Source organism: Petromyzon marinus, chromosome 39 (genome assembly GCF_048934315.1).
Source record: "Petromyzon marinus isolate PM22_M1 ecotype Great Lakes invasive population chromosome 39, UKy_Petmar_22M1.pri1.0, whole genome shotgun sequence".
NCBI classification, from domain to species: Eukaryota; Metazoa; Chordata; class Hyperoartia; order Petromyzontiformes; family Petromyzontidae; genus Petromyzon; species Petromyzon marinus.
The window spans coordinates 15,467,986-15,495,704 of NC_133705.1; the positions used below are offsets into that span (position 1 = coordinate 15,467,986).

General features: G+C 45.2%; 1 long non-coding RNA gene across 2 annotated transcripts; it reads left to right on the forward strand.

The window, feature by feature from the left end:
• The first annotated feature begins 4,021 nt into the window (after positions 1 to 4,021).
• On the forward strand, positions 4,022 to 21,317 carry LOC116950579 (uncharacterized). 2 transcript variants are annotated; one of them, XR_012946429.1, is made up of 5 exons: positions 4,022 to 10,861; positions 13,333 to 13,443; positions 14,628 to 14,708; positions 15,568 to 19,965; positions 20,131 to 21,317. It is a non-coding gene; the product is annotated as an uncharacterized LOC116950579 (long non-coding RNA). The 2 variants fall into 2 exon arrangements; XR_012946428.1 differs by lacking the exon at positions 4,022 to 10,861 and having other exon boundaries at positions 10,872 to 13,443.
• Positions 21,318 to 27,719: the final 6,402 nt, after the last annotated feature.

Consider the following 27,719-nt stretch of genomic DNA (forward strand, 5'->3'; position numbering starts at 1 on the left):
ATAGCGAGGATTAAACACATTATAGTTCATCCCACTTGGACGGGACGAACGAGATTTGAATTGATTTGTGTCACACTGGTGGCATTCGCGATCGCTGATATTTAAATGTACTACAAGTAAAAAAAACATATCCGCAGAGTAGAACATTGATTTTTTTCTTCCAACCTTGACAATCAATATGCCCGCTCTAATTTGCGAATGTCTTTCATCATTGCACCTAAGCAATTCATCATAGCACGGGGGAGTGTGCCTGGGATAATGTATCTGGCGAGGTTGTTCCTATGGTGTAATTCTATTTATTTATTTTATTTCGATGTTTTCAATTGTTTTTTTAATAAGATCCCGGGTACATATCGCAAACCGAGACGCAAGATGGGGTGTACGGAAACTCCACAGATAGAAGTCCCGAACGCTGTGCTCCTGGGTGTGGATGCGGGAGGAAGGGATTGGACCTTACCCAAGTGGGGACCGCGAGCGGGTTATCTGTACGTTTATGTGGAGAGGAGAAGATAAGGGAGGAAGAACGTTTAAGAGGATAGAGGGAGCAGGGTGAGGGGCAGGAATGGGAAAAGGAAGGCGAGGGGCAGCACTGAGGAAGGAATAACTTTCATGCGCTCAGTGAAGGTGTCAAGCAATCAAAGTCCTGCAGAGCAGCATTCAACTGCTCTCCATCCCCGGAGGAGGAGGGGAGGTACCCCTTGCACCCATCCCATCTTCCTCGACCTCCTTACGCGCGCCTCTCACGTCAGGCTCTGTAGGAATGGGGAGGGGGGGCAGCCCAGGTGTCATTCTTATCACGCTGGATTTGCAGTCCACAGGCACGCTGGTACAGTCTCCTGACTCGGCAGTTGAAACAATTTGCCAGTTTGTTTAATAATAATAATAGGAAGACAAACAACAAAGCCGACCTGTAATGCCGCACGGGGAGAGGGGGCGACTCAAGAGGCACGAGGAGGAGCCACAGACGAGCGCGAAGGCGGCCCCAACATTCGCCCATGCTCTGCGGTGCTCCATCCAACCTGCGGTATTAGAGGGGGACATCTCATCGAGTCGATTTGAATGTTGCGTGTGATGGTGTTGGTGGTGGGGGGGTAAAGTGTGGGTACTTCCATTTTATCCAAGATATATGGACCAGCGTGGTCAAATCTCCTCAAGAGGGCGCTCTCCAGAACCCCCTCGAGTAGAGACCCTTTGGCTGGCTAGCGACGTTCAGCAAGAAAATGCAGCACACCGGATGGACCAGTGTTGCTAACCGTTACATCACATCTGTATATTCTCCAACATTGTTTGAACACCAATATGTTCGGATGAATGATTGATTCAAAATGTACTATTTGTGAGAAAAGTCATGTATTAGATGAAGGTGATCTGTTCAAAACTTTATTTTCTTATTCGCGGTTCGTAAAACTCATCAGGCCATGCTGGTCACAACTTTGCACCCTAACGGGCAAGGCGTGGCAATATTTCACGTTTAGTCACAGCATATTTGGGTGTTCACTCGTGAATGTTGAAATGCGTGTTGAAAATGGATAGCAATTTTGTGTCATACACACACTGTTAGCAGCTAACACATCTGCTGTTGTTGTGCCCTTTAAATCAGAATGTGGTGGTGAGTCATCCTGAAGTTGTTTGGGTCATTGCTCCTGACACATTTTCTAGTCTGATGCATACAATTTGTCGAAAATGAAATTCTACTCGGCCGTGCTTTCAGTTAATCTACATTCTAATTTCCACATACACGGGGGAGTGGCGTGGAGGGGGCTACATTTTCATTGTGAATTCAACAAGATAGAGTTCAACTAGAATGTAAATTCAACTTTGTTCCGGCCTTCAGAGTCTCGTAAGAAAAAAACAACGTGCAGCGAGAGGGATCGATAGCCCCGGGGGGGGGGGGGGGGGGTGTCGAGACTAATGGTAGCGTGGCAGCTAAAGGAGAGAAACAACGCGAAGGGGGACAGGGCCACGAAATAGGCTCAGGTAGCTGCTTGATGGATCGTGTCGCTGCGTGGTCATGAGAGATGACCACAGCATGGCGAGGCCTTTCTTCCGTCATTGGATTGTCATGGTTCGCGATGATGGTGATGGTGATGAGCAGCAGCCTTGGCCGCTGCTTTGCCCTGTCATTTCAAGCATTATCTTGTCTACTCAATCGTGTTTTTTGCTTCTTGTATATTGCCAGCGGGGTGGCGGTGCGGTGGTGAGCGCACTGCGCTACGAACCCAACGGATCCAAGTTCAATTCTTGGGTTACGGCTAACATGAGTGGCGAGCGATGCCTGTCATTGTGAATCAGTGTGTGCATGTGTGTGTGGGGAGCGGTAGTATAGCGGTTCCTGAGTTGTGCTGCCAAGCCAAGTGACCTGAGTTTCATTCCTGCTCACGGCCAACACCAGTGACAATTCATTATCTCAACCAGGCCTGGGTCTCCCCTATGTGGCCTCAGCCTTAATTAAGTACCCAGTGCAGTGTGTATACATCGCCACGCGAGTGATGTCTGAGTGGGTCCTGCCCCTGCCCACACCTCTCTTTCACCAACCCACACGAACCAGAATGGTGTAGTATGGTCAAACAACTCTAATGTCTGACACGGCAATGGGAGCCCTGCACACAGCAGTGGCTTGACTAAGACCTCTAAATTAGAAATTATACATTTGCCAGACCTTTCTCTTCCGTCCTTCTATATAGTCACCGTTATGACGTCACCACCCGCCTGTCTATCCACTGCTGGATGAAGGCCTCCCCACGTCACCAAACATCCCTCATGGTCAGACGATGGCCACAACCAATGTGCAGCCCCCTAAATGGGAGGATTTGTCAACTTCTCGCGAGCCTTTTTCAAATTAAAGTTATCTGATTCCATATATTCCCGGCCCAATTTCCACGACCGAATTCGTCTTTCATGGCAGCAGCTGATGCATAATGCATGCCAAGACAACGGCATCGTGAACTGAGAAATTGGGATTTCAAATGTGTTCCTTGGAAAGGGTTTGAGTTGTATTATGCCAAAAATGTCCTAAATTTGTTCTTGAGAGAGTTTTTTTTTTAATCCACATGTAAATATTACTGTAAGTTCTCTACAGAAGGAATTATAATTACTTAGTTTGTAATTAAAATTAACTTCAAGTGTAATTGCGTGATTTGCATAAGGCTTCCTGGCGCTGAAGAATGGATATATCCTGTGATGAAACGCGTGAATAACGCATTATAACAATGCAAAATATGCAATTCAGGGTTTTAAAAGACGACAACAATGAATAAGCAGCTGTTTGCCTGTTGGATTTGATTCACAAGTAGGGGTGAGGGAGGCTCAACTCTGTTGACAACAGCCTGGTTCACCCGCACGGGCATACTGAGCAAAGATTATGCACGTTGTCCTGAGTCAGTGTAACTACTCATACGCCTTGTTTTATATTGTTAAGTACAAGCACGTAAATATATATTTCTGTATTTTTATTTAATTTTATTTGTATTTTCAACACAGCAAACAGAGGAAATCAGGACCAGGTTACAAGGGTCTCGATGTCTCCATGTCTGGTACAGATGAATGCATCTATGGCATGAAAGCCTCTCTGAATCTCAAGAGTATTTTTCGAGGAGGGTTCTGCTAAGTTGTTGCGTAATATATTTACGTATGTTGAACTTCTTTTGCACCGTACCTAGTCAACAGTGCTAATCGGAGATGGGTGGGAAGGACAACAAACTAAACACAAAAAGCAGTTCTTAAGAAATGTTTTCAATATAGATTTGAAAGTGCATAACTCCAGTGGCTTCCTAATATGGGATGGAAGTTGCGTTCCAGACGGCCGTAGGAGCCCATCTGCTGCGAGGGTGACGGGAGTTCGCGTGACGGTGAATGCTCCTGGACGAGATCAGCAAGGCATTGTGGTTCATTGGTGGCAAGCACCTTGTGTGTGTGTGTGTAATGAGTGCGACCTCATATTTCGTGTTCGTTCGGCAGCCGGAAGTCGATGCAACTCCACGAGCATCGGACGGACACGTTCGGATCTTGCAGTACCCGTCACGAAGCATGCCAGAGAATGTCGTACACGCTGCAGCTTGGTAATGTGTCCGAGATATCGCTGCTTCCTGTACTTACTTAACCATAATTAGAGGCCACGATAGATTGGCTGCGATTTCTTTGATATGTCAATGACTGCAAAGCAAACCAAAAACAAAAGGCTACTTTTAACTTCGTTTTGCAGGCATATGTAGCCGCAGTGTATTTCAAACTGTAAGAAAGGTGAAACGGGATAAAAGTGCGCTTGAACTTTTGAATGATTGTTCATTCGAAGAGCTTGTGTGCGTAAAATAATCTTGTAACGACACTAATTGCTGAAAAGTGTGTGTGCTCATTTGCGGAATGTGACGTTAATGAGGGCGTGTTGGAGCGACGTAAGGCAACGTCGCCCACTCGGTGTCATTTTCCCTCCGCACAGCGACTAAGATGTGAAATCGCGCAGCTTAATATGCACGTTTTCTCTCCGCTCGTATCACCACCACAGTCTAAATGGATTCTCCGAATGAACGGTAGATTGCGTAACATTTATAAAAGGAGTATTTTAGCGGGCTTGCTCTTTCAATACGTGCGAGCGAGACCCACGAAGGCTTTTCGCGAGAGCTTTACACGATTTCTTCCCGTGGTGGGGGAAATGTTGAAAGTATTGAACACCTTTGCCATGCCGGACACGATGAGTGAAGCCACGGAAGAGATTCACCCCAACGCTTGGGCCGAATTCATCTCAGTCTCGTTTCGGGCGATGGGGGGAGGGTGATTCAGCTCATCGTCACTCGGGGTCTATAACGTAAGTAGCACGTCCTAGGGTAGTCAACAACGCTTGTCTGGTGGGGGGGGGGGGGGGGAGTAAGGCTGGCCCCCGCCATAGGCATGTGGAATTTCCACCACTTGGCTCAGGGCCACGAACAGGAGATCGCCGCCGCCTCCGTACTCATCTGAGCAGGAGATTGCTCCTGACGTTGACGAGCCTCAGCACTGCTAGACAAGAGATCGCTTGGCTTAGTGTGACCACTCTATCGCACCACAGCAAGAGCAATTTCACTCTAGAGATTACTCATCCAATGCAGTATTGAGCCCCCTCGCTATGCGAAAGAAGTTCAACATGCACATGTAAGGGATGTTCGGGGTAGGAATGGAGAGGGGCAGTGGGTTGGTGGAGGGGGGCATGTAGAAGATTCCCTCCAAAAGCAGGCGAGCAGTGGAGCGGGAACAGTGCGAGAGAGGGGGGGGGGGGAGGAAACGAATTTGGGAGAGGGCTGTGGGCAAGTGTTGACTAGGGAAATGACGAACGGACCCCCCCACTCTCACCCCAACCTCGTGGCGGCCCCACTTTACACATACACACCCTGTGGTCGTCATGCTATCGGGAGTTGAACTCGAAACCCTTGCCACTGCGAATCGCTGTGCATGTGCGTGGGCAAGCGGTAGCATGGCACTTCCTGAGCCGCTCAGACGAACCGAGCGACCTGAGTTTGATTCGTGAATTGTCATGGCTCGTGATGATGATGATGGCGATGAGCAGCAGCCTTTGCCGCTGCTTTGTCCTCGTGTCATTTCGAGCATCATCTTGTCTACTCAATCGTGTTGTTTGTTTCTTGTGTCTTGCCAGGGGGGTGATGGTGCAGTGGTGAGCGCACTGCGCAACGAACCCAACGGATCCAAGTTCAATTCCTGGGTTACGGCTAACATGAGTGGCGAGCGATGCCTGCCATTGTGAATCGGTGTGTGCATGTGTTTGTGTGTGTGGAGCGGTAGTATAGCGGTTCCTGAGTTGTGCTGCCAAGCCAAGTTGACCTGAGTTTCATTCCTGCTCACGGCCAACACCAGTGACGATTATCTCAACCAGGCCTGGGTCTCCCCTATGTCGACTCAACCTCAAACATGCACCTAGTGCAGCGTGTGGACATTGCCACGAGGGAGACAAAAGCAGCAGGGGCATGATGCTGACAACCCACCCCTCTGTGTGCCATGCCGACCTTTAATGGGTGCTCGCTAACAGCGCTTGTCCCAACAGGATGTTGAGGCTATCCGGGCGATCTTTGTCTTCGATATTAATTTGGTGTACATGTAAAATTTATGCACAAAGGTTGCATGCGTGGGTTTGTACCTTGAGAAGGGTTACGCAATAATAATAAACGTTTTTGAAAGGCAATTTGCTAATATGCTGACGATTGGCCTTTGGTGTCACGTATTGAAATGCCCTGTGTCTGAATGGAAATTTTCCAGTGAGGCCAATTAACATTTCGCCAAATCCTTACTATCCACAAACCAACGTCACAACATTACAACATATATAAATAATGTCAACGCAAGCCCTCCCTTTTGAATGTTGCAGCCTACAACAACGATGCTGCGATTGTGTTCAGTTTTTACCCGGCCTTGAAGAATGTCGATGTGAGTTGATCTTGGTTCGGGATTTGAACTCATGGTCTTACTTCTAAATACGCTGTATTATCGCTTCATTGGAATTCATTATCTTCGCGAGCCAATGTCTATCCACTGCTCGATGAATCACCATCTCCACCTTCGCTCACGAGTTCCTGCTTCTCACTCAAAACGCACTGATTGCTCCCTAGCTCGCCTCACGACCCATGCGTCCCCCCCTCATAACCACCACAGTAACAGTTCCCTCCTCATATTCACATTACATGGCTATCACTCATTCACCCATTCATTCATCATCATGTACGCTCATCAATTTCCCTTTCACCGAATTCACTAATCACAGATTGGCCCCGATTGTTTCCTAACATCTATTTCATTCGCCTCATCTCCACCATTACATTGACACCATTACGTGTTGTGCCGTTGTTAATTCGTCATAAAGTGTCCCGCTCAACACGCCATATAAATCCCGTCAAGCTCACGGTCCTGCGATGACACACGCACTCGCGAACTCATCTCATCGCTCAACATCGTAACGGTGGACTTCCCTTCCTGCCCATATCTCTCTCCACTGGGCTGGCATTCCATCACCATCCTCATCCATGAGCCAGCATCTCTGCAAGTGACGTGCCCTGCCCAAAGCCTCCTTGCGTTTTGCAAAGATCTATGTCTGTAATAATACATTTACGGAAGAAGAAAACTGTCATAAGGACTGTGCTGGTGGCAATAGAGCGTTTGGATAAAATTGGGAACAAAGAATAACGAAATATAAAAAAATATATAAGATTAAATTAATGGAATTGTAATTAAATTGTTGATGATGTCCTGATGGTTCAATGAATACTGTAATCTGGTTTCTAATCTGTCTTCCATACTACCAACAGCGAACCCATTGACAATTCCTCGTTTCGGCAACATTATATGACATCATAAGACCTCCATGCCAGTACCGAACTGTGAGAATAAGTTTTCCTCTTTTTTTCTGGCAACAAAACAGCTGTGTTAAGATGTTAAAACACCAAACTGACACCTTCTGCAAGGAATCATGTCAGCATTAACCACAATACTTGTGGTCAGAATTCGAACAAAAAACACATATGCATTGTCTTTGAAACTGATTGGTCCACACCAGAGACAGCTTTCTTTTAGACCAGCGGACGCCAAAAAGCCTAACGGAGACGAGGCTCAAAAGACAATGCATATATTATCAGAGGACGGTTTTGTTTGCATTCTGACCACAAGTATTGTGGTTAATGCAGACGTGATTCTTTGTAAAAGGTTTCGGTTTGGTGTTTTTAGATTTTAACATCTGTTTTGTTGCCAGAAAAAAGGAGAAAACCTATTCTAATTACATGACGTGCTTATAATGAATGTATCGTCATTTTAGTGGTACATACAAAATAATACAAAAGGGCGAAGCACACAAGTAATTCGATTTCCGGTATCTGCCCTGGCCGTGGCCTCTATTCCCGCCCCTTCATTAACCTGCATTGACCAGCATGGTGAAGTATGGTCAATGTCCAGAACCGACATGGCAAGCCTTCATTCAGCAATGGCTCGACAAATAGCTGTAAAATTTATTTGAATTGCATAATTAAAAAGATCACTTAAATTTTCAACCCGCGCACATAAATGTTTTTAACCGTTAAATGTGAACAAATTACATTTATTCACACGTCGCGTGTATGTATGTATGTTGAACTTCTTTGGCAACTGTGGTAATCGGAGGGCTCCCCACGCTGGGTCGGTAACTAGGAGTTGTTTGACCATACTTCACCACGCTGGTCGACGCGGGTTGGTGAAGGTGGGGGACCATTTCGGATTGTCACTCGCCACCGATAATTTCCGTGGTTAAGAATCTCACTCGGGCTGCCGTGTTCCTAGTGCGGTGGCTCACGCCACGCCACCGCACTACGAACTCCCCGCTCGATTATTTTCTTTGGCCGCTGTGAACCACGCTAATTATTGCAATGAGTGCAACCCAGCTGTGTTTTCGTGTGGCTGAATCACCATTCGAAAATGCCTTTCATTTCCCAAGTCCAAGGTGCACTTTGAAATGGTAATCAGTGGTCCGTAAAAAAAAGAATCCCCCATCGGCGCCTGATTCGAGAGAGTCCGCACGGGAAAACTTTCTAACACCCGTGGAGTGCTCTGAAGTGGCACAGTGTGTCGCTCAACAAGCCAGCCGGCAGTAGGAGACCCACGCAGCTGCTTTCTCCTCCGTTCGTTTGTTGTCCTTCCCCCGCACCTCCGATTAGCATGGTTGGATGCGTATGGTGCGAAAGAAGTTCAACATACGTACGTACACGTTAAATGTTTAACGTGTAATTACAATATCATTTGGAAATGTGTAATTACTTTCTTGTGATAATGTTTATTATTCTAATTTTCATCATTACTAGTAAGTGGTAAGCGTGATAACATTGCAGGTATTGCGAGAGACGGCGACGACTTAGGTAGGCCTTCATCCAGCAGTGGATTGAGCATGACTGCTTCCGATGGCGATAATGGTGGCGGTGGTGGTGATGACGAGGCGGTGACAGGACGAGTGTCTGCATGCGCCGCTCAGATCGATGTGAGCTGTTACATGAACATGCTTGACTGCTCTTTGATGGTTCCTCCGCATCCATGTGGAGGACAGTTGCCCATGCGCATCTGCCCGTCAACAAATGTACCTTTGCAGAGACACTGCCTCGTGAGCATACTGTAGTTTCCTTATCCTCTCTCGAGCATGCGCTCAACCTTTTCCCGTAAATTCCTCTTTTTTGTAACGCGTGTGTTATTGTACCACTTCAGATTATGCCCTCTGTGTTTGATTTTCCTCTCCACACAACAACAAAAATAATTAACCACACACATGCCGGGCACTGCACAGAGCCACGGGGAGTAGCTCCGCAGAGGTGTGCAATCCACGGCAAACGATTTTGCTCACAGCCTGGCCACATTCTCAAAGTAAAATTACTTTATTATTTCACCAGCATCAGCCTGGCTAAATGCTCACTTTACTGGCGAACGCTGGCAAAAAAAAACTGCATGCTGGGAAAGTAATTAAATCGATTTTCCTGTCAAATAAAATCTTCATCCCCGCTTACTTTGCCCCTTTAATTAGTTCAAGATATGTTTATAATTATTTTGTGTCTGGCATTGTTGCGGTGCTCCTGAAGTTGAGGCTGATAAGTGTCGATAAGTGCCGATTTCATATTGTGTGTACCTCTTGGGAACGCGAATATTTGTTCCAGAATTTTTTTTTAAAACCTGCAAAGTATTTTGAGTTTTTAATTAAGCTGTGTAAATTGGATGCCATCTGTCTTATGATACCTGGCACAATATCAGAGGGCATGATGACCCACATTTCTACACACATGTGATCATGGCCTGTGATTTGAGTATGTTTTTAGCTGAATGCCTTAAACGCCTGCTCGACATGCAATGATCTGATCTATTGAACTCGTGGTAATATCAACACGGCACTTGTGCCAGGTTAGGTGCACTGTGAGGCTGCGTGAAAAAGTGTCAAGGTTCTCTGGCAGGAGGTTTTCGGACAGACTCAGATATTCCTTGTGATCAAGAGTGAGATGACTGGCGGATGCATTTCCCGCACTCCCCACGCTGTTTCGAATGGTTGTGTTTTAGCCCCGCAGTGTTCTCCTCGATGCTGTGAGCGTCGACCCTGCGCCTACTGTTGTTGCTGGAGGCCAGCTGCTTACTACTCCTCTAGAGTTCACGAGTGATCTGTACAGTGGCCAATCGTGTTACTGCTTGACACCAGTTATCAGTAAGTCCACTCTGTCCTACACCCATTTGCCACCTGATGTCAAACGGCACTTATAGTAAAATAATGTGTAATCTATAAGGGAGAATATTTAGATGATAAAGACAAAGATTCCTTGTATCGACTTTAACAGGTTGCTGCGGCAAGTGTTGTTTATAGGCAAACTATGAAAGCCGGCAGGACACATGAAGGGAGTGAGTGGGCCACACTTCACCCAACCACCTTTGTCACCCGAGTGCTGATGCTTACAAACCGCACCAGGTACTCATGTAGTCACATATAATGGGTCACTACGGCGCCGAGCGCCAGTTACTGAAAGAGGGGAACTGGGAGTGTAGTAGCCCTCCCTGCCAGCAGGGTACGCTATGTCATGGAAAGGGTCCCTAGGGGGCATGGTTCTGGTGGCTGGCAGAGAGGGGGCATCTTAGGACGTAGCAGCCCGGTTGGCTGGCAAGGGCACGTGACAGTACAGGGTAAGGATGTGGGCCAAAGGTGACAGAAGGGACACGTGGTGTAGGGCCCAGAACCTTCTGGTGAGTTCCAGAAGGGGGCATGGCCGAGGGCGGAGCCAGGCCAAGCTGCTGGGCATAAAAGGGGGGTCGCGGGGTCCCATTGGGGCTGTCTGCTGGAATGGAACCCGCTGTGCTGCGTCTTCTCCTCGGTCTCCGGTCTTCGTGCTCGGCATCGTGGGTGAGGCAGTGTGCCGACTGACCTGACCCGTTTATATAGTTACCCCGTGGTGGTTACTGGTTATGTAGTTACCGTAGTGGTTACCGGTTATGTAGTTACCCCGTTGTGGGCATAGAATAAACGTGTTGCCTCGTGAATTGGTGTCTCTCAAGTTAACCCACTACACTCATTTTGGGCTAAGTCGAACTAGGGGAGGCCCAGGACCATTTCAGATAATCGTCCCTGGTCTTGGCCACGAGCGAGAATCGAAATCGGTTCGTTGGGTCCATAGCGCAACGCGCTAACCACTATGTATGTACGTATGTTGAACTTTATTCGTACAGTACGTAGCCAACCGTGCTAATCCGAGGTTTACATAGTATAATAATAACTACAATGACACATACACATCAACTGTTTAGAAAATAAAGCCCATATTTTTTTTACACTGACAGCATGAAGAGTTATGTAAATGACATGGCCTTCAGGAAACATTTTTTTTTTTAAATAGAAAAACAAATGTAAAGTTTTTGCATTACATTGGCTTTATCCTTGGTCATAATCATCAACAGAGGCGGAGTTTATTTCGTTGTAAACTAAATTTTGAGTGAATATTTCATATGTCCAAGGTTGTATTAAATACTTTATACTGTTCGTCAATCTATTTTCCTTTCACATTATTAGTATATTAATGTGTATTTATTTATCCAGGACAGCCACATTTTGGTTGTTGTTATTTTGAGATGTTTTCAGCCCAATAGTGAGTGTTGTACATATGGGAGGAAACCGGAGCGCCCGGGTAAAACCCACGCGTGCGATGGAGCTCTTTCGGTCTATACGATACGCATCGCGCCAATAATTCGTTGTTGCAAACAGCAGTACAGTACAACTACATGCAACGCAGCTGAAATTAATTAAATTAACTCATCTATTTAAAACTACAGTTTTTATTTGAACAGGTAAAACCCACTGAGCGATATAGCTCTTCTTCAGAAGCTACTTGGCCACAAATGACAGCTCACCGAAGTGGCCTATCACGTGGACATTTATCGCGGGCAAATACTCGAAGCGCATGTTTATTCTAAATGTGGAGGGAAAAACAGGATGGCCCGGAGAAAAATTCCACGTGGCCACGGGGAGAACATGCAAATATACAGGCGTCAGGGTCCGGGTCGAACCCACGACCCCTGCATACCAGGCATTTAACACCTCGCTACCTTGGCGCCCGTATTGTACAAACACATGCGGCATCGACCTTCAAAGTCACTTACGATGTATTTCATGTTCTCAAGGATTTGATGGAGAACAGTGCCCTCTCAGCATTTTTAAGACGACCCATCGCAATTTTAACCTTCATCATCTTCATCATCACGAATAAAATATAGATAAAACAATAAAAAATATTTTATATATATATTATTATTTTGTTGTTTCTCTTCAACGTGACTTTACCGAAAAAAACTAAGAATATAAAGTAGCTGTCCTTAAAAAAATCTTTAAATGTCCATAATACGTCACCAGCCCCCTCCACCTTCGATCACTACTCATGTTAAACTATAAGGCTATTGCCTACAGTCATTGGTGTATTATAATTTAATATCGTCATCATCACGAGCAGCCCATTTTGCAAAATTCATGTGTGTAACATCCTTACATTTTTATGAACATGCCAATTGAATATGAATCACGGTGATGCAACCAACTGACAATAATTTTAGAGTCAGATTAGAGCCCTAATGAGACTGCATACCTGATCTGTTTTGAATAAAAACATACAATTCATCTTTGAGTCGCAAAAAAAACGACAAACACTTAAAAGGAGCGGCTTCATAATTTGTTGCCGAAGTATTTATTTATTTACGTTACATTTGAGTGCCTGGAAAAAAACAACGGCGAAGGGATACTCGGCCATCATGTGATGGATCAACGCACTGCACTTTCAGTCCAGAGGTCACCGGTTTGAGTCGATCTCCACGCGCAGCAGTGGGAATAATGGTGCCATCTTTTTAAATCTAATTTTCAATCGGCAGGTCGCGTGTGTGGATACTCACACATCACGCAAGATATCTGTGCCAGTGTGGAAGAGTAGGCCAATATACCCTCCCTTATAGAGCAAGGATCGGCAACCTGTGGCTCTGGAGCCAGATATGGCTCTTTAAGGACTGCTTTGTGATGTTATTTTATACAGTACACCCACGTGCGTTAGATTTGCAGGATTGTTTTTTTCTTTCTTTCACATCATGCAGGAGAAGAAAATTAAGTATTTCTGTAGACAAAAAGAGAAGTACGGTCGTTATAATAGCTTTCGCTCAGTTGCTTCCTTTTCCATTCTCCACCTGAATGTAATTATTTGATTGGCACATCCATTCGCCTTTCTCTTCCATGCAAAGATGAATGCCTCGGTACACCCTTCTTACCCCCTTCTGTCGCTAACGCGAGTGGTGCAAGGCACATCTCTCTCATCCAGTGCGATGCACATCTCTCTCATCCAGTGGCAAGAGGAACGTGGGATGACAACAAGGTGTGAAACAAAGTGCAAAAAACAACACCAGCCGCTGCGCAGTTGCTGCCCGCTGACCTGGCGGAGATTAAGAGGATGACCCGTGAGCATGGATATAATGTTGCCGAATTAGCGATGGGTTTATTATCAAAATAGTAATAATATGTGGTCCCATCCCCACCACGTGATCCTACACACCGTGTCCGTCAACGTCAGCCCCATGTTAGTGGCGGCCATATCGTAACCACTGCCTGCTCACTTCAACGGAGGAAGGTCAAAGAAGCAGTCCACAATTTGCCACAATTGACGGTAATCGAACAATGGAATTCATCATCACCATGCCTAATTCGAGGATACTAATGGGCTGTGGACAGCACTCTCCATTAACAATGGGAGGCAGGAGGGCGATTCAGGTGGCACAAACAGTGGATAAGCCCCAGGTGGCGCCTCTGCTCGTCATCTGTTGGTTAATGTTCAGCACCTGGGTCTAACTTAAGAGTTATGCTTCCAGCGAGCCTTCTGTACTTCATGTGGCCTCAGTGCGCCTAGCCATCGAGTCGCAGCTGATATTTGTATTGTCCTGTGCGTAAATCTTGACTTAAAGCTTTCGTTACTGCAGGAATTCATATTAGTAGTGTCTTTCGGTAAAGTCACGTAGGTATATTAAAAGAAAATAACACAAAAATCATTTTAAAAAATACGCCGTTTCGATCACAACACAAGCGATCGTCATCAGGATGATGTCATCAGGATGATGACGATCGCTTGTGTTGTGTTGTGATCGAAACTTCGTAGTTTTTGTGATTTTTTTTGTTATTTTCTTTGAACCTATCTACGTGACTTTACCGAAAGACCCTAAGAATATGTCCTGTGCGTGTATGATGGGTGCTGGTGCAGTTAACATTTTAGAAACTGGAATGTTACCGAGTTGAAGCAACTACATTTTTCTAAATGTTGTTGATGCTATTAAAATCGAGTTCAGTACAAGTGTACCCCGATATATATCAATGCGATGATTCTTTATTACCTTCGTCATATGTTACTGCTTTTTTGTTAGTTAAGTCTCCTTTGTTTCGGATACAACGTTCTTGTTTTTAATTCTCCAGTATTTTTTTTCGGTTTGTGAAGAGAGAAATAAAACATTAGCAAATGGTAAATGCCCATTACGTCGTGTGTCCGTGCGTGCATTGATGTACACCATGCGGTTCGTAGCCTAACGTTTCAGAATCAGAAGAATGAATTTGTTACTGGAGGAATCCGATGAGCTATGAAGCTCTTTTTTCACAGATGTCCAGTAGGGGCGGTTCAGAACGTTACAACATCAACACACGGGACAACGACAAGATAGGAGTGCAAAGTCTAAGAAAGGTAAACAAATAACTTTAAAAAATATATTCAAATAAAACTCTCTTTTTTTTTACAAGGTAAAGCTCAGTGAGCTGTTTGCTTTTTTTTTCAGAAATTACCTGGCCACAAATGGCATCTCAACAAAGTAGCATGGACATTTATAGCAGCCAAATAATCCAAATAATTACTCGAACACCCCACTCTGCCTCCCCCACCCTTTCTTTCACCACTCCTCGCTGACCAGCACGGTGAAGTATGGTTAAAAGAAAAACCACCATACGTGATTTCACGTACATCGTGTGGAGGCCCCCAGTTGACTCGCTCAGGGCTGTCGTCTAGTCTTTATTGTTCATGATTGTGAGTGAGTATGATAGAAAATACAATTCAAAACCGTTTCAATGTCTTCACAGTAACCATACAGAGACAACTCTTATCCATATTTAAAATTAGGAAGATCATATGTCCTATATATAAGCAGTATACGTGTGCATCGCCTTCTCCCAACGGTATACATATTTAGAATGGGATCAAATGTTATAGGGGGCCGTCCATAAACGACGTCACAAGATTTTGGACGATTTTTGACCCCTCCCCCCCACCCCTTCGTCACACGGCGTCACAAAAAGTTCTGCCCCCCGACAAAAAAATAAACATGCTTCAAATCGCTTTAAACTATTGTCATTGTAGTGCGTATTTAATGTGGCGCTGCACTCTGATGTTTTAGAAGAACACATTTTTTTTTTAAAAGGTCTATTTAATCAAGTAGAAGGTGTTGTCTATATTTATTTAAAGTTGCGCATTTTGATGTGACGTCACATTTCTCAACCCCCCCCCCCCCTCGTCACACATCGTCACAAATGTCTGACCCCCCCCCCCCCAGGTGCGTGACGTCATATATGGACGACCCCTTTGCGCAACATGTGGAGAGTGAAAATCTCACTCAGACGCAACGGATTATGAACGGGTGGCTGGACAATAAAAATCTAAAAATGCCACATTGTACTGATATTCATGGCCACAGGCCCAACTCATTCATGACCATGGTCACTCACAGAGAAAATGTTGCAATGCTGCATGTACTTTATGTTCTCAAGCTCAGGTATGAGAATGCGTCGGAAGTCTTTGAAAGGTCACGGTGTTGTGTATTCACTTTGCATGCGTTTGGTGGCAGTTTCTGCATTGGCTATGGTGAGGTTCAGTGCGGTGTTTTTTTTCGCATGACTGATTTCGAAGTACCTTTACTATGTATGTATGGTGAACTTCTTCCGCGCACCATAAGTTGCCAACCGTGCTAATCACAATGGTTAATTCATACGCTCGCTTGAGCCATATGCTTATCGACTGAGTTATCATCTGTGGTATCAATGGTAACTTGATATTTGCTTCGCCATGAATAACACAAAGGGTTTGGTGGATGTTGATCAACAGATACAATCCTGCAAATTGTCAATTTTAAGTGCATCGTGAGTGAACAGAATACCGTGTTCTGTATATATATAACACACGCGTGGCGCGTGGTTAGCGCATTCGAACTGACAAGCCCGAGTCCCAGACACGGCTACTATCAGTGGTGGGGTGATATCTAAACCAGTCCTGGGCACCACCCTGCGCTGACCAGTGTGGTGGAATATGGTGAAATAATTAAAACACCTATGGATAACACAGTGTGGCAAATCCCTTATCCAGTAGTGCATCAATTATGTACAGGCTTGTGAATGACCCGCTATGGAAACATAAGATTAGAGGAATATGTTTAGGACCCAAAAAATACTAACATGGTTTTCTTCATTGTTAATACTAACCCCAAAAGCTGTGTATTCCAGCCCGTCAAACGTGAGATTTACACGTTTGACAAACTTGAGTTTGATGCTTTATTAATGAGGGAAAACACACTTTAAAACCAATGCATTGGCCGATTTATAATCAAGTGCCGTGCTCCAACTGCAGTGACGTCCGGCGCAGGCTAAACATGTCACCACGTGCATTCCCATTCGATCTGCATAATGCTACCACAAGACATCTCGCATCGAGCCTATGAATTCACCAGGGCTTCAGAATTATTAAGCACTTAAAAAATTAAATAAGTAAACTTACTTTCTGAAACTTACTGTCAATAGGAATTTTCTTAATGTGTTTTTTTTATTATGTCTTTGCTCGATATTTCTAACAATGTGATTTAATTTTGCCTACAATTTCACTTTTATTGTTCACGCCTGCAAAGCACAATGCATTGCATTTTGTTTGCGCGAATAGTGCTATAGAAATAAAGTTTCATTGATTTATTGATTTGTTACGGAATTCAGCAGGTGGGTTGCCTCGGCTCTCTCATCGCTGCGACGGTTCCATTACAAATGTTACCCGGGTTGAACGGCGGCTCGATGGCTCGGCTCAACTCCGAACATTGCCGCTGTCAACCAAGAGGCGTCGACGCGCCCCAGTTCGCCGTGAGTGCGTGAGCACGCGCGGGGCACCTGCCTGCCTGCCTGCCCTACCCGAGGACACTGCCGCGGAACGCTTCTTCCTAATTGCTACGCCCTCCAGGGGGTGGTGGTGGTGGTGGTGAGGGGGGAGGCTGTCAACGACAGCAGAGGAGTTGCAAGGTTAATCATATTTCATAAGGGAGATGTATCAAATTAGAGATGTGATCCACTCTTTTTGTGCGCGTGCAATAAGGCAAAAAAAAATATTCGATCCCGTTAGCACACCTTTGTACGTTAATTTTTTTCTCTTCAAGAAGATGCGATATATATATACACACACAGGCACTTATCATTTTATTTTTACATTGCTATTGTATTGTGCCCAGATAAAGAGAAGAAAACATCTCCGCATGAGCCTTTGCAATTTCCAAACACGCGCGCCTCTGAATGCGGGCTGATAGTCTCATACTGAGCTTAGCCTCCCCCTCGAATGGTTGAGCCGTTATATATTTCCCCCGCATTGTCCAGCCTTTCACAAGCAGCGGCTGACGTCAACTCAGGCCTATTTGAGGACGTGAGCAAATTCCACGCACTTCGCCCCTCTGGCGGACGCCACAGCAACCGATGGCTGCGACAGTGATAAATTGTCGCGATTGTTCACGTGGCCACTTCATTGATTGGCCGTGCCGGGTGGAGAAGGGTGCACGGCACACATTTTTACTCGCACGACCTGACCCGAAAACATCGAGTGCGCACGTCCACGGGCTGTTAATGGTTTAGTAAATAATATTTGTTTCGCATTATTTGTTGCAGGAACACTGCTCACACTCTTTTGTCTGTCTGTTATTTTGGATAGACTGGGCCACGCCATAGGATTGTGGAATTTCGATCACTGGGATTTATGGCTGCTGATACAGATCAGTGTCATTCTTTGTTTGATTGTGAGAGCGTGTGGACCTTATTCGCATTGGCAATTCACGGCAGTTAATGAGTTATTATCATTAAACTACTGTATCCATTGATTCAATAGAAGAGCTACCTTTATCAAACATATTGAGCATGTTGGCTGTTAGTCATGAGGCGTGCTGCATGGCGAATCGCCCACTCTCTCGACAATGCAGCTAATCGATGAAATATTCAACAGGGAAGATGAATTAGCACTTTTGCTGGAAGTTTTGCATGGTTAGCATTTGCAATGTCGGTTACACGACAAGTACACTTGCGTCGGTTTCTTACTCTTAGCACTCCTCGCGGTCACCTTGGGTTGTGACACTTTATCCAACATGCACTGGGGTATAGTTGTTAATGTTAACGATTTTAATTATTGCATTTTCTCAAAATCAGAACATCATCTTGATGAGTTATCTTTGGATACCTCAAGCGTGGAGGTCCTTCCGCCAGCAGTGGAATAAGCAAGACATCGCATTGATGCAGCTTCATGTGTACCTCTAAACACTGATAGTCGATAGGCTTAGCGGTGTCAACACCAATTCCCTTGGCCCTATTGAGCTATGGGTCCGCGATGGCCCTGGACGTAACCTAATTGAACCGCTCTGTCTCTCCTCTGGTTATTCTTTCGGGCATGGTTTTCCCTTTCTCTGTTGAACTTGCAGCGCTGCACTCATTCATGATTTGGTCATCCCTCGAGGTTCAGCCATAGTCCATTAATTTATGTTAATGGCTGAGTGAGTGTGATGTCTGCTATTGTAGTTTCCACTGGATCCATCATGCTCCGCGCTGTGTTTGTTCAAGCTGTTCCAACTGTGCACATCTCATGCTCTTTATACACGTTTCAGAATACATATTTTTTAGATATCACACTTTCATACCGAACTTGAAGGCAGCAGATCTGCAACGCAACAACGCTGAGGTATACACAAGGGCTAGACTAAGTGCTTTCATGAACGTGGATTTGATAACACACACCAGAGCGCCAGTGCGTCTTAAGAGAAAAGTTTGCAGTGCGAATGCATATTACCGGCTGCCGCTTATGGACCACAAACATGAAGGAAAAATAAACTGACAATGATGTTGGCACTGCTGGTATGCAAAGAAGCGTGCTGAGATGAGGCATGCTTGCAATTACGTTGAGGAACGTTATGGATCAATTTAGAGATGTCGTGTTGACTGCTAAGTGAGCGTGGGCAGGACACACATCATGGCCAAGAAGAATGGGTGATGGCCAATGGATGAGACTGGTGATGGAATGGCAGTCAATGGAGGGGAGAGAGCTCACCCGTGCAGATGTTGGAGTGATGAGATCGGTGCACGTGAAGGAGTGATGATAGCCTAGGCCCATGATGACCTTTCTTCACGCAACTTTTTCATTTTTGAACAGGAAATCACTTTGAGTTGCCTTTGGTAATATCACTGAAATATTTGTAAAAAAAAACTAAACCGGTAGCTGCCACTGATTGACAAACGTTACTTACTCCCTTTGGTAATGTTACATTTCACGCGTATTCTCGTGGTTAACAGGCACGGTTTAAACCTTTCTGCAGCACCCGCTCGTTATTGAAACCATTAAATCAGTTTCAATTGCTCTAATTACTCTAAAGTGTTCTCCTGTGTACAATGCAATCTCTTTGTGTCTGCTGCGTATAATTATTATTATCCATGTACCTTAATAATGTACAATGTGCATGGTTCATGCCTATTTTAAAGGGCTTTGCTTGGAAACTTTTAAAAGCCACGCGTTAAATGTTTAATATACATCATTTTACCTCCTTTGCCAGTACCAAAATATAATAATAGGGTTTTCCACTTTTTTCTGGCAACAAAATTGAAACCTTTTAACAAGGATTCATGTCCTTGTTAAAAGGTTTCAATTGGTGCTCGACCAGATGACGCCTTTTGGCGTCATCTGGTCGAGCACCAATTGGGTCAAGGCTCAAAAGAAAGCCGTCTCTTGGTGTGGACCAATCAGTTTCAAGGACAATGCATATATTATCATAGTATGTTTTTTTGTTTGCATGAATCCTTGAATCCTTGTAAAAGGTTTCAGTTTTGTTGCCAGAAAAAAGGGGAAAACACTATTAATATGTTTAATATACATTTCACTATTTAATTATCTATAGTTTATGTTATGGTCGGCCAAGGATATCACGAAATATCGCGTTGGGTTTTCTCGCTGCTGTCCCTGTCTTGGTTTAAAATACTTAATATTGAGTTTTTTGGTGAATACGTATTTCCATAAAAAAAAAAACTATAATAAGGTTATATACATTCTTGGTTCTTTCGGTACACGACGTTTCGACTGCAACACAAGCAATCATCATCAGGTGTGAAAACCACAGCAAGAAAATTTGAAAAAAGTGGCGGTTTATTTTACGTGAGCACCACGGAGAGCGATTTGGCAGTTATTCAGATGAACGAGTCAATCTATGTTCGGAAAAGAGGAGGGGGGAGACAAAAATAATGGATGCGGTTTGAAAGCCACGGTAAGCGTGAACAATCAATTAAGACCCAAAATGGTTTATCAAATCCTTCCAATGATTGCTAAGCCAGAATCCATCTTCTCGGTTGAAATTGTCTCTGTGTTTGTATATGTGGATAGCCTCATGAACGAATCTCTCATGGTAGCCAGATGGCTTGCAGAGAACCTATGTATTGGAGAAGTCAATGTCACGTGAGCCTACTGAATAAAAATAATAATAATATGGTTGCTTAAAGAATACCAAAATATTAAATCACGTAAGCTCGTGTAAGCATTTTTTTTTGTTTGTTGATGTGTTCTTTTAAGTTTGAAGCAAAAGTGATCTTTAACAAATATGCTCCCAAAAGGTGTGACCAGTGGCAATGCATTTCTACAAATCTGGTCACGCTCACACAGCTCGAGGATTAGAAGGCACGCCTACACCTTTTTGTCTTTAATATACATGGGAAAAAAGTGCGTCTTTACAATCAGGAAAAATTTGGCGGTCCATTTGTACTGTTGCTCGACACATCGTGCGCACATTATATTTATGTTCGTGTGCATCACAATATAATATCTACTTTAACAATTAACAGTAATTCATAAGAATAAGAAATTATAAAAAGAGAGTTTAAAAAAATTATACGCGTAAAAAAGAGATAACACTTTATTAATTTATTTCAGAAATACTCTTCAAGCAGGCACCATCATCACGAAACGCCGCCACCAGGCAGGCTTGCTCGGAAAAAAAGGGTTCCGTAATGATGCCATCCTGACGCACGTTGGCAGTGTGAACGGCGCGATTGCATCAGAAGTGTGGCGCGTGCGTGGGGGCGTGGGAGGGTGGCGCGTGCCTCTCTCAACGGCGTCGGCATCGAAGGCGAGACGCCGACTCGTCAGCCGCCGCCGACGCATCCTTCCCTCCAAGCGTCGGCTCACCCACGCGTCCGCGCTACGTGCACCACCAGGGGTCACCAGGGTTTGTTTAGCGTTCGGTCAATATTGTAACGCGACACGGAAGACCCGCTGTAAAAGAAAAACAAACAAACCTGTGTACGTTTTTATTTTTGTTAAGCCAATTACGTCACGGTTTTCTGCGTTATCAGATTGTCCCAAGGTCTTCTGCGTTGGGTTTTCGTGGTTGTGCGTACGGCTCCCAGATGTGTTTTCTGGGTCGTCTGCCGCGTGTTGCTCAACAGGATGTCCAACGTTGCCCTCCACGTGCCGGGAGCTTATCTGCGAACTCTGCAGAAGCTAATTGCGAGCAATACATATCCTTCAAATCAGGCCACGCACGTATGTGTGTACGTTGAACTTGATTGGCACTGTACGTAGCCAATCGTGCTGATCGTAAATGGATACAAGCAACCCCAAAACTCGCTTCGTCTGTTTATGTTGATTCACGGGATGAGGTTGTGTTGGGCTGACTGCATAAAACAGCCTCGTCGCTGAAGGACATTCTCTGACACGTGGGGTTCACCGCTTCGTCACTGATGGACATTCTCTGACACGTGGGGTTCACCGCCTCGTCACTGATGGACATTCTCTGACACGTGGGGTTCACCGCTTCGTCACTGATGGAAATTATCTGACACGTGGGGTTCACTGCCTCGTCACTGATGGACATTCTCTGACACGTGGGGTTCACCGCCTCGTCACTGATGGACATTCTCTGACACGTGGGGTTCACCGCCTCGTCACTGATGGACATTCTCTGACACGTGGGGTTCGCTGCCTCGTCACTGAAGGACATTCTCTGACACGTGGGGTTCACTGCCTCGTCACTGATGGACATTCTCTGACACGTGGGGTTCACCGCCTCGTCACTGAAGGACATTCTCTGACACGTGGGGTTCACCGCCTCGTCACTGATGGACATTCTCTGACACGTGGGGTTCGCTGCCTCGTCACTGAAGGACATTCTCTGACACGTGGGGTTCACTGCCTCGTCACTGATGGACATTCTCTGACACGTGGGGTTCACTGCCTCGTCACTGATGGACATTCTCTGACACGTGGGGTTCACTGCCTCGTCACTGATGGACATTCTCTGACACGTGGGGTTCACTGCCTCGTCACTGATGGACATTCTCTGACACGTGGGGTTCACCGCCTCGTCACTGAAGGACATTCTCTGACACGTGGGGTTCACTGCCTCGTCACTGATGGACATTCTCTGACACGTGGGGTTCACTGCCTCGTCACTGATGGACATTCTCTGACACGTGGGGTTCGCTGCCTCGTCACTGAAGGACATTCTCTGACACGTGGGGTTCACCGCCTCGTCACTGATGGACATTCTATGAAACGTGGGGTCCACTACCTCGTCACTGATGGACATTCTCTGACACGTGGGGTTCACTGCCTCGTCACTGAAGGACATTCTCTGACACGTGGGTTCACTGCCTCGTCACTGATGGACATTCTCTGACACGTGGGGTTCACCGCTTCGTCACTGATGGACATTCTCTGACACGTGGGGTTCACTGCTTCGTCACTGATGGACATTCTCTGACACGTGGGGTTCACTGCTTCGTCACTGATGGACATTCTCTGACACGTGGGGTTCACCGCTTCGTCACTGATGGACATTCTCTGACACGTGGGGTTCACCGCTTCGTCACTGATGGACATTCTCTGACACGTGGGGTTCACTGCTTCGTCACTGATGGACATTCTCTGACACGTGGGGTTCACCGCTTCGTCACTGATGGACATTCTCTGACACGTGGGGTTCACTGCCTCGTCACTGATGGACATTCTCTGACACGTGGGGATCACTGCTTCGTCACTGAAGGACATTCTCTGACACGTGGGGTTCACTGCTTCGTGAGATTTCCAAATGGATTCCTCATTTCCTGCCATGACACCTGATAGCACTCTTGGAATACATTCAAGGGTTAGGGTGTAGTGGTGGAGGGGGTGGTAAAATAAGTAGGCACCATGTCGTCGGCAAACTGAATATATATTTGTACGCAACACAATATTTTATTTCGTAACAAGCTGATGGCATCTAGTTTGTTTTAAGAGACGTGACACGCGCGGATCTTTTCCTGCCAGCTTTGGTCATCATAACCTTTACAGGATTATCTTAATTTGCTCCATTACCAGAATGTCCTTTCTTCAGAGCTTTTAAAAGGTTACGTGGCTGCGCCAAGGCTAAGCTGAACGTTGGTCTGTGCTTAACCTTGCTGCAAGGCAATCGGAGTCGCACGAAAGATGACAGTGATCTGTGTGTATAAAGGTCAAATAGGGGTCGACATTAGCTTTCATCATTCTATTCTCCATTTTATCCAATATATTTTTTTGAATCGGTGCCACTTGTTTGAATGAAAGTCATTTGCAAAATCTATTGGGATAACAACAATGTTAATGCCCTTCCAAAAAAGTATCCTGTTCGCAAAAAAGATTAAAAAAGTCTAATCCTCTATGGCTTCTCATAAATGTAGTTTTGGATACGCCAAGTGTCAGCGGTGATGGCATTTATCACATCAAAGACCGAGATAACCAGGACACTATTGTAAACACAATGCATGCATCACAGCACATGGTGCCAGCGGAAACTGTTTAAAAGTTACAAATCGGTATTGGAAAGTGCTAAGTTACTCACCTTGTACAAGTAAGCTGAGCTGGAATTATAGCGGGTGATAGAATGATTGGTGCTGAGCTAGGAACCTGAGTTTCATCTCTGAAGTAGATCAGTGGCAAGCGATATCTGAACCTGTCCTGCCCACCCCTCCTTACCCCCCCCCACCCTTAACCACCCTCTTCGCCAACCTGCACTGACCAGCGTGGCGAAGTATGGTAAAACAAAAATCCCATAACCGACAGGGCACAGGAAAGCTTCCATCGGTGGAAAATATTTATTAAAAAAAAGTCTCTAAAAATAAAATCACACATTTTAAGCAAAAGTACTTTGCCATTAGCTGCACAATGAACTGACCATTGGTACTGTAGTCGATTGGTTTAGATAATTGGGTAACCCAGCTCTCCTTATAACTTCTTATTTGTATAAGCCAAATTTTGATAAAACCGCCAATACCAAACGGAGAACTGTGACCATTTTGATTTAAAGCTTTCGTGACTGCAGTGATTCATATTCTTGGTTCTTTCGGTGAAGTCACGTTGAAGGGAAACAATAAAATAATAATAATATATACATAAAACAATAAAATTCTCACGACGTTTCGACTGTAACGCAAACCAACGGCAAGAAACATTTGAACGAAGTGGCGGTTTGATGATGACTGTTTGCGTTACAGTCGAAACGTCGTGATAATTTTATTGTTTTATATATATTATTCTTATTTTATTGTTTCCCTTCAACGTGACTCTACCGAAAGAACCAAGAATATGTGACCATTTTATCACATTTTGAGTTTTACTTTGTTGAATTGACTTATTGGCCTTGGACAGGACACGTCGCAAGACGAGATTAAGGCTGATAGTCACAATAATGACAGCGGCAGCCAAGGAATGAAACACGATGGATATTATTTCCACCGAGGAAATCGAGGGAATGAAATTGGCTTGCTTTGCAGGATCGCAAGACATGGTGATAGCATCATGGGGAACCCTTCATCCAGCAGTGGAATAATCACGGTTGATGATTATGTTGAACTTCTTTCGCACCCTACATAACGAACCATGTTAATCTGAGGTGCAGGTAAAGTACAACAAACTAAACACAAAAAGCAGTTCTAAAGAATTGAGTTTTCAATATAGATTTAAAAGTACAAAGCTCCAGTGGCTTCCTAATATCGGAAGGAAGAGCGTTCCAGACGGCCGCAGAAGAGCATCTTAAAGCGCGCGATGCAGCGCGTGTCTTTGTTCGATGGCTAGCCTGCTGCTGCTGCTGTGAGGATGACCGGAACAGGTTGAACAGTGATGGACTTTATTTCACCAGAAGCCCACTGAGCCAACAAGCCTCTTGTAGAAGGGCGACCTGGGTCATCACGTGAGAGTAGCACGGGGCCATCGCAGAGCAAACGTGCAGGCCAGGGACAGACCCACGGAGAGAAATTCAATCGCGCATCGCCGTTAAATTGGAGTTTAAGCGGAGGATTAATATTTAGTGCATTATTGTTATTTTTTGTTATTTAATTTCACAAATGCATAACTTTCCTGAATAAGCCTCTCTTATTATTATCATCGTGGCTTTATGGGCATTCCACAGTGACATAAATTAAATGTAGCATTGCTCAAAAGGTGCAACCAAATAACACGTCGATTCTTATCCCAGTCTATTTATTTCTGACCTCGTAAGACGGCCGGGTGGCACAGTGGTGGTGGAGTAGACCATGCACTGCGCTGTGAACTCACGACACCTGAGTATGAGTCATAGACACGGCTAACATCAGTGGCTAGTGATATCTACGCTGGTCCAAAACTGACCTCCCTTTAGCCAACCCACATTGACCAGTATGGTGAAGTATGGTCAATCAACCCCCACTACCAACATGGTGTGAGAGGTACTCAACCAGCAGTCGGCTGACAATTGCCTGTACATTTATTCAGCATTGAAGATCATATTCATGGGCAGAAGTTGTTTTCATCAAGGGTGACCTGGGTAGTAAAAAATAAGTTTACCAAAAAACTAACAAGCGTATACATTCAATATTTGATGCAGGATCGATAAAACGAGTAACCTTATTCAGAAAACACCGTTGAAATATCCTGTTCAAAAGAGACATTTGTCTCGATGGGCTCTCACATGGCTACAAAGAGCCAGTTAACATTTGGACGTTTGGCTAACGTTGGCCTGTGCTGGATGCGTGGGATCAACTTTGGCCCAACGCTGGCCCAACGTTCCCGTGTTTACTGACAGCACTACTGCATACCATGCTCTGGGATTCTAAATTCACAAAAAGCCATGGGGTGGTTTATATTGTGAGGTGCGGCGACACGCCAGTTACACAATTTTAATAACAACGCATGGCACAGTTTGCACAAAATGTGCAACTTGATGGGCTGTACTTACCGTCTCTCTCGAGTGGACCAGAAAATGGGCACTTTGTCTCGCGTGTCACGCAATTTTAGCCTCTGAAAATTAGCAGGTCGCCACGTTTGTGTTCGTCGGAAATAAACGGCAAAGTGCATCCCTGAGCAGAGCGCATTCACAAAACACGTGGGCACATGTCCAGTAACCTAGCAACCAACAAGAGCAAGCGCGTTTTTTTTGTCGACATAGTCAGATCCGTTTTAACCGACAGCCCTTACAATGTGCCCTTTCATGAGCTTGCTAAGAAGCTGCAAAAGTTACAAAAAACAAAGTTGGTCATATTGTTCTGTTTCCTACAGTTGAAACCGGTGTGCATTATTTGCATTATTATTGTTATTCACGACACAGACACATTTGGCCAGATGAGCAAAGTCCAGTCCTGGTGCCTTTACTGAGACCCGGGCTTCATGTGGCTCAGATGCAACCCGAATATTTGGGCATCATTTTCAGCAGTGTTTTAGAAAGAGTTAAAGGTGCAGCCCCTGCAACTGCTTTCTCACTCTACTGCTGGTGGAAGGGTCTCCACCAGAAGGAGCTCTAGAGAGAGCTCCCCTCTCGAAAGTATGTTGGCCTACTCTTCCATGCTGGCCCGATGTCTTGGAAGAGGTTGGAGTACCCACACTTTACCCCACGACACGGGACCTGCCTTACGACTCACTGTGGCTTACCCGTTGATACTTGCTGGGTCGACAGAGGTGGCGGGGGGTGGGGCATTTAATACACTTAAAGCATTAAATTTGGATTTAAAGCTTTCGTGACTGCAGGGATTCATATTCTTGGTTCTTTCGGTAAAGTCACGTAGAAGGAAAAAATATGACTTTTTATTTTCATGATTTTATTATTTCCCTTCTACGTGACTTTACCGAAAGAACCAAGAATACTTTAAGCATTGTTTTCATGTGCCGTGCTGGCAGCAGGTCAAACCAGTGGGCCCCAGGATACCAATTCCAATCTGCTGACCATTACGGCCACAGCAGCGTCCCGTGTTAAGAGATAACTTTAGCAGCAATGGCAGAGGCGCGCAGGCGACGTCACCCCCCACCCCTCCTTCTTCCCCGGCCGTGACTTCTCGAACTCCCAGGGCCATGAGTGCCTGGAGTAAACCCGCGCGCCTCGCGAAGGGTCGAAGTTCAATTGCACCTCGGATTAGCACGGTTGGCTTCGTACGGTGCGAAAGAAGTTAGAGCATACGTACA